The following is a 9,550-nucleotide window of genomic DNA, read 5'->3' as shown; positions in this document are numbered from 1 at the left end:
TACAAATACCTGGACACCCACATATATACATTTGCTGAACTGGAAGATCAAAACAAAGGCTGTACACAAGAAGTGGATGGGCAGGCTGTTTTTTGTGAGCAAGCTTGTGTGTGCACCAAAATGTTAATGACAGATGTTCTGTCAGTTCAGGTGAGTGCAGTGCACTTTTATGTGTTCTTCTTGGATCAGGAGAGCTAGCTCTGTGATTGGCTGCCCTTTGGAAGCTGTGGTGGAGGGGAAGTGAGTGAACAAACTGCCATCCATCATAGATATTCCTCTCAACCCACCTCACCAGGTACTTCTCTAAAAGAGTGACTCAGGTCTGTTGCCCCAAAGGATACAGGAAATGCACTGATTTCCATGGCAGAATCATGTCTGTTTAATGCAGTTTTCTATGAGCGCTTGAAGATCACTGACATCATGGCTTTTAGCCTCATTGTGCAATCTGCAAAAGAGATTTCTCCAGTGAGTGAATCTTTTGATAAAATATATTTTTATGCCTCTAGAGGATGGAATATTTTAAGTCTTTACAACTTTACACTTGGGAACATTATTCTGAAATTGTTGCACAATTTGTTAATGGAGGTTTTTTTTGCAGATTGATCAACCTCTGCCCATATTTCCTCCAGAGAAACTCTGCTTCTCTAAGATGCTCTTTTAATATCTAATCATGTAACTGACCTGTTACTTTTAAAATATCCCTGCAGCTGTTTCTTTTTAGTACTACTTTTTTTCTAGCCTTCTCTTGCTGCATCCCAACTGTTCTGAAACATATTGCTGCCATCAAATTCAAAAGGAGTTATTTTTAACGACATAGTCTAGGTTTAAACATTTGACATCTTTTCTATGTTCTACTGTGAATAAATAATGGCTTTGAGTTTTGCAAATCACTGCTTTTTTCTCTCTCTCTCTCTTTTTTTACATTTTACACAGGAGTCTGGTATTTTCAGAACTGGGTTTGTACAATCTGTCTGGGGAACAGTGATCTGCTCTCTAATGTTAAGAATTTTTTTCAGCTGTGCACTGTCACAACACCAAACACACACTAAACCACTTTGTCCACTGCACTGTACTGAGCCACTTCAAGACCTACTATACTGTTTGTTTCTTCATTTAATTCTTTACTGTAAATGTTTTATAGTTGTGTTTGTCAATATCAACTGCTGTAACTTTTACATAAGTTTACTTCATGACAGTTTATATATATATCTATATCTCCATATACATACACACCTATATTGTATATATATAGATATATCACATCCTCCATTTATGTACGCAATATTTTAAATTAAGTATCAGCCCATTCACCTACATTACTCATAAACCAAAACAGGACAGAATAAATAATAAGATAAGCCTTTATTAGTCCCACACGTGAGAAATTTTTAGGTCACGGCAGAAAGTACAAGTTTAACAGCAATAAATGTTAAGAAAAACACAATAGGCTCAGGTAAATATAATACAATACTAAACAACAAGAATAAAATACTCTGTTATAGTAGGAAAAACTGCACACCAGGGAGATGGTTACAGCTGTGTATCGGATGTGAGTGTTTGTCTGCACAGGTTTCATTCATGCCTCCTGGATGAATCAAACCTGTTAATAACCTGTTTTTACTGAATTTCCTGGAGGAACCCACCCAAGGGATTAATAAAGTTTCATCTAATCTAATCTAATCTAATCTACTAAAGTGATTCAGTTCATTTGCCCACCTCACCTCCCCCACAGGCAGAGAGTCTTGATCTTTTATCCCGAGATGGTTCTAAGGCCTCTCTAAACTTCTCTAACACTATTCTGTGTGACCTTTCAGGTCTCTCTTCACCCTTTTCAGCTCTTCCTTGTCTCTAGCTTTGAAGGCCCTCTTCTTCTGCTTGAGGGCTGTTTTTATTTCTGGGGTAATCCAGAATTTGTTGTTAGGGAAACACCGCACAGGTGGGTCCGGTGTTATCCACACAGAAGTTAATGTGGCCCGTAACACAGGTCACAACGCTGTCAATGTCCTCCCCCACAATAGAATCAAAAGAGTCCTTAAGAGCCTCCCCGCTTTCCTCCGACCATCTGTGTGGGGCAGGTCACATACTGGGTGAAGGTGGGCTGTGTGGAGTCCAGTGATGTGTGATTAAAGTCCCCTGATATTAGAAGAAGAGCTCTCAGAGATTGCGTTTGCAGTCTGCTGACCACAGAGTAGAGACAGTCACAGGATGCCTCCACACACGCTAACGGCTAGCAGCCCACTGTATCTGCTGCAGAGTTGTTCTTTCACAGCAATGTGCCCAGGGTTACACCATCTCTCGTTCACAAACACTGCCAGTCCCCCTCCTTTCCTCTCACCGCTGTCTCTCGTCCTGTCCGCCCGCAGCAGCTGGAAACCGGGTAGCTCCACTCTCATGTCCGGAGTTTGCAGTGTTAGCCAGGACTCCGTTAGCATCATAATGCTACCCGGCGGTAGCGCAGCTGCAGGGCGCAGCGCTAATAGCTGATCCCTCAAGTAAACAAGGGAGCCATGCGCCACACAGTTAAGGTCTCCGCTTGTTTCAGAAAAAGCATTCCGCTGTTTGCTTGTTTGATCATGCTTTAAACATATCAAAATGCATAGTGGGTAACAAGCACTGGTACCGAATAGGCAATCACTTAGCAGAAAGGTGAATCGGTGATGCATTAGTGTGGTCTGCACTTCCTTCGGGAGAATCGCCGTTTTTTTCGGCGTTTTGAATAATTAAACGGCATTTTTTACGCCATTTCTTAATCAAACGGGTTAGAAAAGTGGCGATATTTGGCACTAATGGCTTGCCATACCCTGGTCGCATCTCTCGCGTTTGGTGTGAACGCGCCGTAAGGGAATGTTTGATTCTTAAATTGGCACTGTAATGAGGAAGTAATCATTATTTATTTAGGACTTGATGTAAGTCGAGGAATTTAGATCACCAAATTTATAAAGTTTGTTAAGCAAGAAAACTGAATGTCATCTGCATACAAATTGTTTTAAAATTAGCAATAGTGTAACCTCAGTGTTTACTTGTGGTTAACTAACTAAAGTAATGTTATTGCACTGTGTTTTACTAGTAGCTAACATAGGTGCTTACCACTTTAAGCACGTGGGTGTACATTGAGTCTCACGGTTTTCTGAATTTGTACATGGCAGTTCTTGATAATGTCTGATTTTAGAACATTAATGCTTAATTCTAGATGAAATGTATTGTTTCCTCTTTAGTTTGTAATAAATCCATCTTCAAATTGAAATTAGAAGTAGTAGTTAGTAGATACTATCATATTCTGATATCAGGAACAGATATCAGCCAGAGACTTCTTTTTTACTTTGTTTTTTCAGAAATTAGACTATTACTTACTATTAAGAAAGTTAATTCACCCATCCATTCTCTTCCACGTCTCTTTGCATTTACTTTGTCTAATATTAAAAACCTTTAAATGATCCGAAACATGTAAGTGTAACAAATATACAAAAAACTAATACTTTTTCACAGTACTTTATGTAGGCCTGCAATCAATAATTGTTCATTAACAATAATCTAATTGCACCCTCCTTCACACAAAGCCCATGAACTTTTAGCTGTTTTCTGCCGAGACCTTTACCCAACACAATGCAAGCTATAGTTAGCCTTATTTGTTCAGGGTAATGACTTTTGGGACTTAGACTTCTCTTAAAGAGTGAAGATTTTAACATTTCATCATTAAATGTAAAGGTTTTGTTAGCCAAATATATATCGTCCACATAATTAAAACCTTACAGGTTTAATGCCAATCTCTGCATGAACAAATCTACATAGCAATCATAATATTGGCAGATAGCAAAAGTAAGTCAAATAACTTTATTAAGCATTACCCGATTTAAATTCAACTTACATGATGGAAGAACCATTCAGAGAAAAGAATATCAATATTACTGTAACTGATCCGACACACCGTTCTTGCGATCGATTTAGGAGGAGGTTTTTATCTATTTTACATTGAGCTGGAATATCATTGCTTTAAGTTAATAATTAAAATTTTGTTTTGAATGAGTAAAGATTCATACTGGTGAACTGAATAAAATTCATAAGTAGGTGCTGAGAATGAATGTGATCTTGTTTAAGAGAGCTGAGTTTGCTTCCAGATTCCACAGTCCAATCTGCAATCTTTAAGCAACAAATACTTTAGATGCAATGTTTTATGTTTTTATAAACATTACCTGGTTGCAATTCCTAAATTAATTTACTTTGCTGTGCAGTAGTGTTTTGACATATTATGTATGTGTCAGTTGTATTTAAATACCTTTATAAGATGTCCCCAACACATTTACTGTGTAAGAGTATTTTTCTTTAATAAAATATGAAAAGGTTTATTTTCATCAGTGGCAATAAGATTCGTATTTGTACAGCTATAAAGCTCACTCTCTTGCAGAATTAATCAAGACTGTTCTGTTAGTGTTTGGACTGAAGCCAGGGCAGTTTGCACACATGTTACATCCCATGATAAAAAAAAAAAGCTCTGGTGCACAGCATCACTACATGTCATGCTGTAGCTGACCAAGCAGAAAATGGCTTAAATAGTGTTAGTCTCTGCTGCCCTCTATTGCTCAGAATGGCACGTGTTGGCTTTGTTGGTGCTGAAGGAACAAACTGCTGCTTCAGTGGGAAAAGTATTCTCTGAAGCGTTGTATGAATACGACTCATATGTGCTGGTATGCATAAAGGTCTCAGATTTTATCTGAGCTTAGCTTTATACTGCCATGGCTTCTGTTCCCTGCATTTATTTGTTTGTTTATTTACAGCTTCATTAAACAGTGCTGCAGATGTCAAGTTAATAGCACAGTGTGCAACAACATGACATCATTAAGAAAAAAGCACCAGATTTCTCAGAAAGTAAAATTATAGTACTGTTATTTAAATGCTGGCATGAAATCAGCAGATGCTTAGTCTTGCTAAAGTTAGATAAAAAACAACTGTAATGTCTGTAAGTATGGAGCAAAAGAGAGAAGCCCATTAACCACAGCAGAGACCATTACGTATATGATTTACCATATAACAAACACACTCGCTGAGAGTTGCTCTTTCAAAAATCATTCCTAGCTGACCACTTTTTAGTTATATCGCACATACATATTACAGCATGAGTACATATTTTAACATATTAGTGGTAACACTCTAAACTTCTCACTCATCAGTATTTCAGCTTCTGGTCTTGTGCTCAGCAGTCATCAATTACACTGCTCAAATTATTTTGCTCTCTTATTTCCTTCTTCTTTTGAGCACCACTTTTTTGATTTTGCTTGCTGAACATAATTTAAAATGCCGCTCCACCAATGACTAACTACATCAGTGGTTCCCAAAGTGGGGGGCACCCCCCCTAAGGGGGGCCGAGAGCCATTGCAGGGGGGGCACGGTATGAATTTAAAAAAAAAAAAAAAAAAAAAGATTGCTTGGACACTGCTAGCATAATGGACAGGTTTTTGACGGGGCTCCCACACAAACGCAAAGCAGAAGATGAAGCATCACCAAATATGTTTCCAAACCAACCTTCTTCCAAGCCAAAGACTAGAAAATATGATGAAGCATATCTTGCCTTTGGCTTCACCTGCACAAGTGCCAAGTTAGGTATCCCCGACAAAATTCTTTTCCCCTCCGTTAGAAGTACCGGGCTGTCCAAATCACAGACAAAAGTATCCCACAGTTGTTTATGTTTTTAAAGCAATTTTGCACAGAGAGCCATTTTTGGAAAAAAATGTATTGATAGTAATGTTGAATATTCTTACACGTTAAAAAATACAAAAGCAAAGAAAAACAACTAATTGTAAAATAACAGCATCATAAAGACAGTCTGTTTTTTCTGTTATTTACACTGTAAAAAAAAAACTGTCAAATTTACGGTAAAATACCGGCAGCTGTGGTAGCCAGGAATATACCGTGAAAAAAATGTGGAATCTGTAAAAGACAATACGGTATACTGGTTTTGTAACCCTAAATTTTAAGGTAGACAACGTATTATTTTACCAAAATCATGATAGAAAAAAAACAAATATATTTGTCAATTATACAGCAATTTAATATAAAAAATGCAACTTTCCATAGCTTTTTACGGATATTTGCAGTAAAAAAAAAAGGTTATGATATAATAATATTTACAGTAATTTGTTGTTAATTTAACAGTAATAGGATAGACCCTATTATTGTAAATAACTGTAAAAATAACAGAAATATGTTAAACCTTATTAAAACCTTTGACAGTAAAAAACACAGTGAAATTGTATAACAAATTACAGCATTTTATTTTGACCAGATACATTTTACGGTAAATTCCTGGCAACCACAGCTGCCGGTATTTTACCGCTAAAAATACAGTACAATATGAGGAACATAAATGGTTTACCATACATTTTACATTTGCAACCGCTAAATATAGAAAAACCTAAAGATGCTCATATATAACCAAGGTAGTGAATATTACTGATAAACAATGAGAAAATTTGACATACTATTTGAAAACAGACTAAACATATCATTTTCTCTATTCCTACAAAACAGCATAGATCTTGAGAATACAGCATGTGTCCATATATATGGCTGGTAATCCATGGAGGAATGAATAAACATGAAACAAAATATTACCTGCCCCTGACCTATCAACAGTAATGAGTCACTGGGTCCTGCCTTGGTGAAGGAAAGGACTCAGTGGAGTTTCTAATGCGCATGGTGTCGAAGATACAAGCTCTGCAGGAGTACTTCAATGTCCATCAGGAGTTCACTTTGGACTGGCAGGATCCCCTCTGCAGCAAAAAATGGACAAAGTTTGATCAGTGCTTGAGCAAAATGCACAGAAATGAACAAAACGTGCTGCCAAAAACAGATCTAATGATAAATGATTTCTTAAGTGTAAAATATACAGTTCTTAAAGGATAGCTATTGTCAAAATGCAACCTGGGCTGTTTTTTTTTTTTACTGTAAACGAGACAAACATATATCTAAAAGCATAATTACGACAAACAAGCCGTTTTTGAGATTGACCGTGATTTTGTTTTGTGGTCAATAGCCAGTGAATGGGAATACTAGGGGGCCGGGGCATAAATTTGAGCGCATCAAAATTGATACAGTAAAAAAAAAAAAAAAACAGCCCAGGTTGCGTTTTGGCAATAGTTATCCTTTGAATCTACTTATGTAAAAGTGATACATAGACAACGCAGCCCTAATCACAATCATAATTTGTTGGAAAACGTATTTAAGTTTCCTATTGATTTATCATAGAACTTGAAGTTAATGGCTGAATGCATGGTGATGAGACCCATCATTCAATCTACATTTTATAGCGTATGAAACTGCTCACCTGGACATGAACCTGAGCTCGGCTGATTAAGATTAGTGTCTCCTGTCCATCTTTCTTTAGCAAAACTTGAATAATACCACTGCTTACCTCTTCTTGAATCTTTGGGTGCAGACTTAATTGAAGAGCCTCGTATAAACAGGCAGGGTGTGATGTTTAGGGAAACCAAAGAATACAGGCGCCATCATTTCTGCCAGAAGTCTCATGGGGTGCACCGAAGCTTTCATTGTGGACTGGCTAGATACCTTCTGCATTCAGAAAGAAAACAAGAAGGGCATACACCATAAACAATAATAACTGACAAAAATAATGAGACAAGAAATTAAAGTAACAAAATAAGTGCAAATCAAGTTTCCCTGTGTTGCAGTGTAGCTGAATGTTTTTCAACAATTTGATTTACGGTAAAACACATACCAAATATTTCCAGCCAAGGTTTGTTTCAATCTTCAGCATGTTTTTCCTGCCATTGTCTTGAAACTGTTTCATCTGTCCCTCTCATTTGATGCTGTTTACAAAAACAAAACAGCAATATTGTAAAGGGAAAAAGGAAAATGAATTTAATGGAAAAAAAAAAAAGGAAAAAAGATTATGACCTGAAATCTCACCATTTCCTGAGAGTCACAGGTCCTTTGAGTATCCTTATGGTTTCTGCTCAAATTCAGTGTCTGAAAAGGGCAGGAACAAAACAAACCTTTTTAAACATAATAAAGACAAAATAAGATTTAGAGACAGACAACAAAGAAATGTGTATAATATCTTCTTGAATCTGTTTACTTTACTAACCTTGAAAGAGACTCTTGGGTCTTAGCTGTGCCACCACCCTTAAACCTTAAAACACATGCATCAGAAAACCACTGCAACAGAATTTCAGATGTCCTTCACTGACATTTTTATTGTCTTGAACATATTTTGACCTCCACACACTTGCTGCTAGTCAAATATATTGCTTTAAACAAATAAAGGCAAAACAAGCATCTAAAGCTTCTCCTGGCATTATGAAAAAAGAAAGCCAAAACTGCTTAAGGTCTACACTTATAGTCAACTAACAAATGTATATTAACCATTTTCAGGAAAACATGAATTTGAACAAGCACATAAGCTTGCGACATCACTTTTGCAGAAACGTACAGTTACAAAATGCTATAATAACAGTTAAAGTCAAGTAATGTTTGCAACAGACAGTGCTGTTTAAAGTTCAATGTTAACAGTTCAGTGCAACACTTAACTTGTTTGCTAATTAGGGCAATACAAAATTCAAATAGTTTAAACTCTGTTGTATAGAATATAGAACATCTCTGAAACATCAAAAGTACAGTTCTCAGTAACAATCCCTAGTTAGAGGGATTGTTTAAAGATATATGGTCAAAACCTCTGAAAAGCATGCCTGTGATAACAGAAATCAGGTAAGAGCACAGTACTCAATATCAGCTGGGATAACTGAAAACATAAACAACACAGTAGTTCCCAGTCAAGGTACAGTTAAACTGACTGTACCGATCTGTTCAAAATGTCTTTAAACGGTCTCTCGCCACTCGTGATCAGAGAGATCGGCGATGAGGGTGAGTACTCTTGGGTTCACATGCAGTGTCTTCTTCTTAGTTTTTTCAACTTTTGTTCCCTTTTCTGGGTTAATGTTGAAGAAACACCTTGATAAACACAATAATCCATAATAAAACACTATACAATGAAAAAAAAAAAGAAAGGGAAAGGCAAGGGAAAAGTAAAAGAATTACCTCTGAAGAAATTCAAGTGTGGAGCCAAGTTCCAGGGGATAGTGGATGTTCAGGCAGTAGTAGCTACCAAGCATCAGACAGATTGCAGAGATGAAGTCAGTTATTTCGTCATTTACAACTTTGTGGTCAATGCTGAGCATGAACAGTCTCGATGCAAAGCAGGAGGATCCTTGGAATGAAATACAAGTGTAAAAGAATTAACTGTAAAACCCCCTTTACCATTCAAATGTGTCTTAAAATAGTGAAAGTGCAGACATTTAATATAGCATATCCTTGCATTAGCTTAGGTTCTGTGCACACTGTACTGATTTTCAACTCACCACAAACAATGATACATGGTGTCACAGGCAGGCTTTCCACTTGGACTTCTTTTGCCAGACATGTTTCATCAACATAGTGGAAGAGGGTCTCCTCTTTTTCATCAAAATAGGAGAGGAGGAGGAGCATCATATCTTTCACGTCTTCTGAGCAGCCCTTCAGCTGTCCCCTCTGCATTCGAAGC

The 9,550-nt window shown here is 37.1% G+C and overlaps 1 long non-coding RNA gene across 1 annotated transcript; it reads right to left on the bottom strand.

Moving 5' to 3' along the window:
• Positions 1-7,495: 7,495 nt before the first annotated feature.
• On the bottom strand, positions 7,496-7,993 carry LOC134620566 (uncharacterized). The gene is made up of 3 exons (XR_010092125.1): positions 7,921-7,993; positions 7,730-7,820; positions 7,496-7,563 (listed from the first exon to the last, which is right to left on the bottom strand). It is a non-coding gene; the product is annotated as an uncharacterized LOC134620566 (long non-coding RNA).
• Positions 7,994-9,550: the final 1,557 nt, after the last annotated feature.

Source organism: Pelmatolapia mariae, linkage group LG23 (assembly GCF_036321145.2).
Source record: "Pelmatolapia mariae isolate MD_Pm_ZW linkage group LG23, Pm_UMD_F_2, whole genome shotgun sequence".
NCBI lineage: Eukaryota > Metazoa > Chordata > Actinopteri > Cichliformes > Cichlidae > Pelmatolapia > Pelmatolapia mariae.
This window is presented reverse-complemented; position numbering and strand designations above follow the sequence as displayed.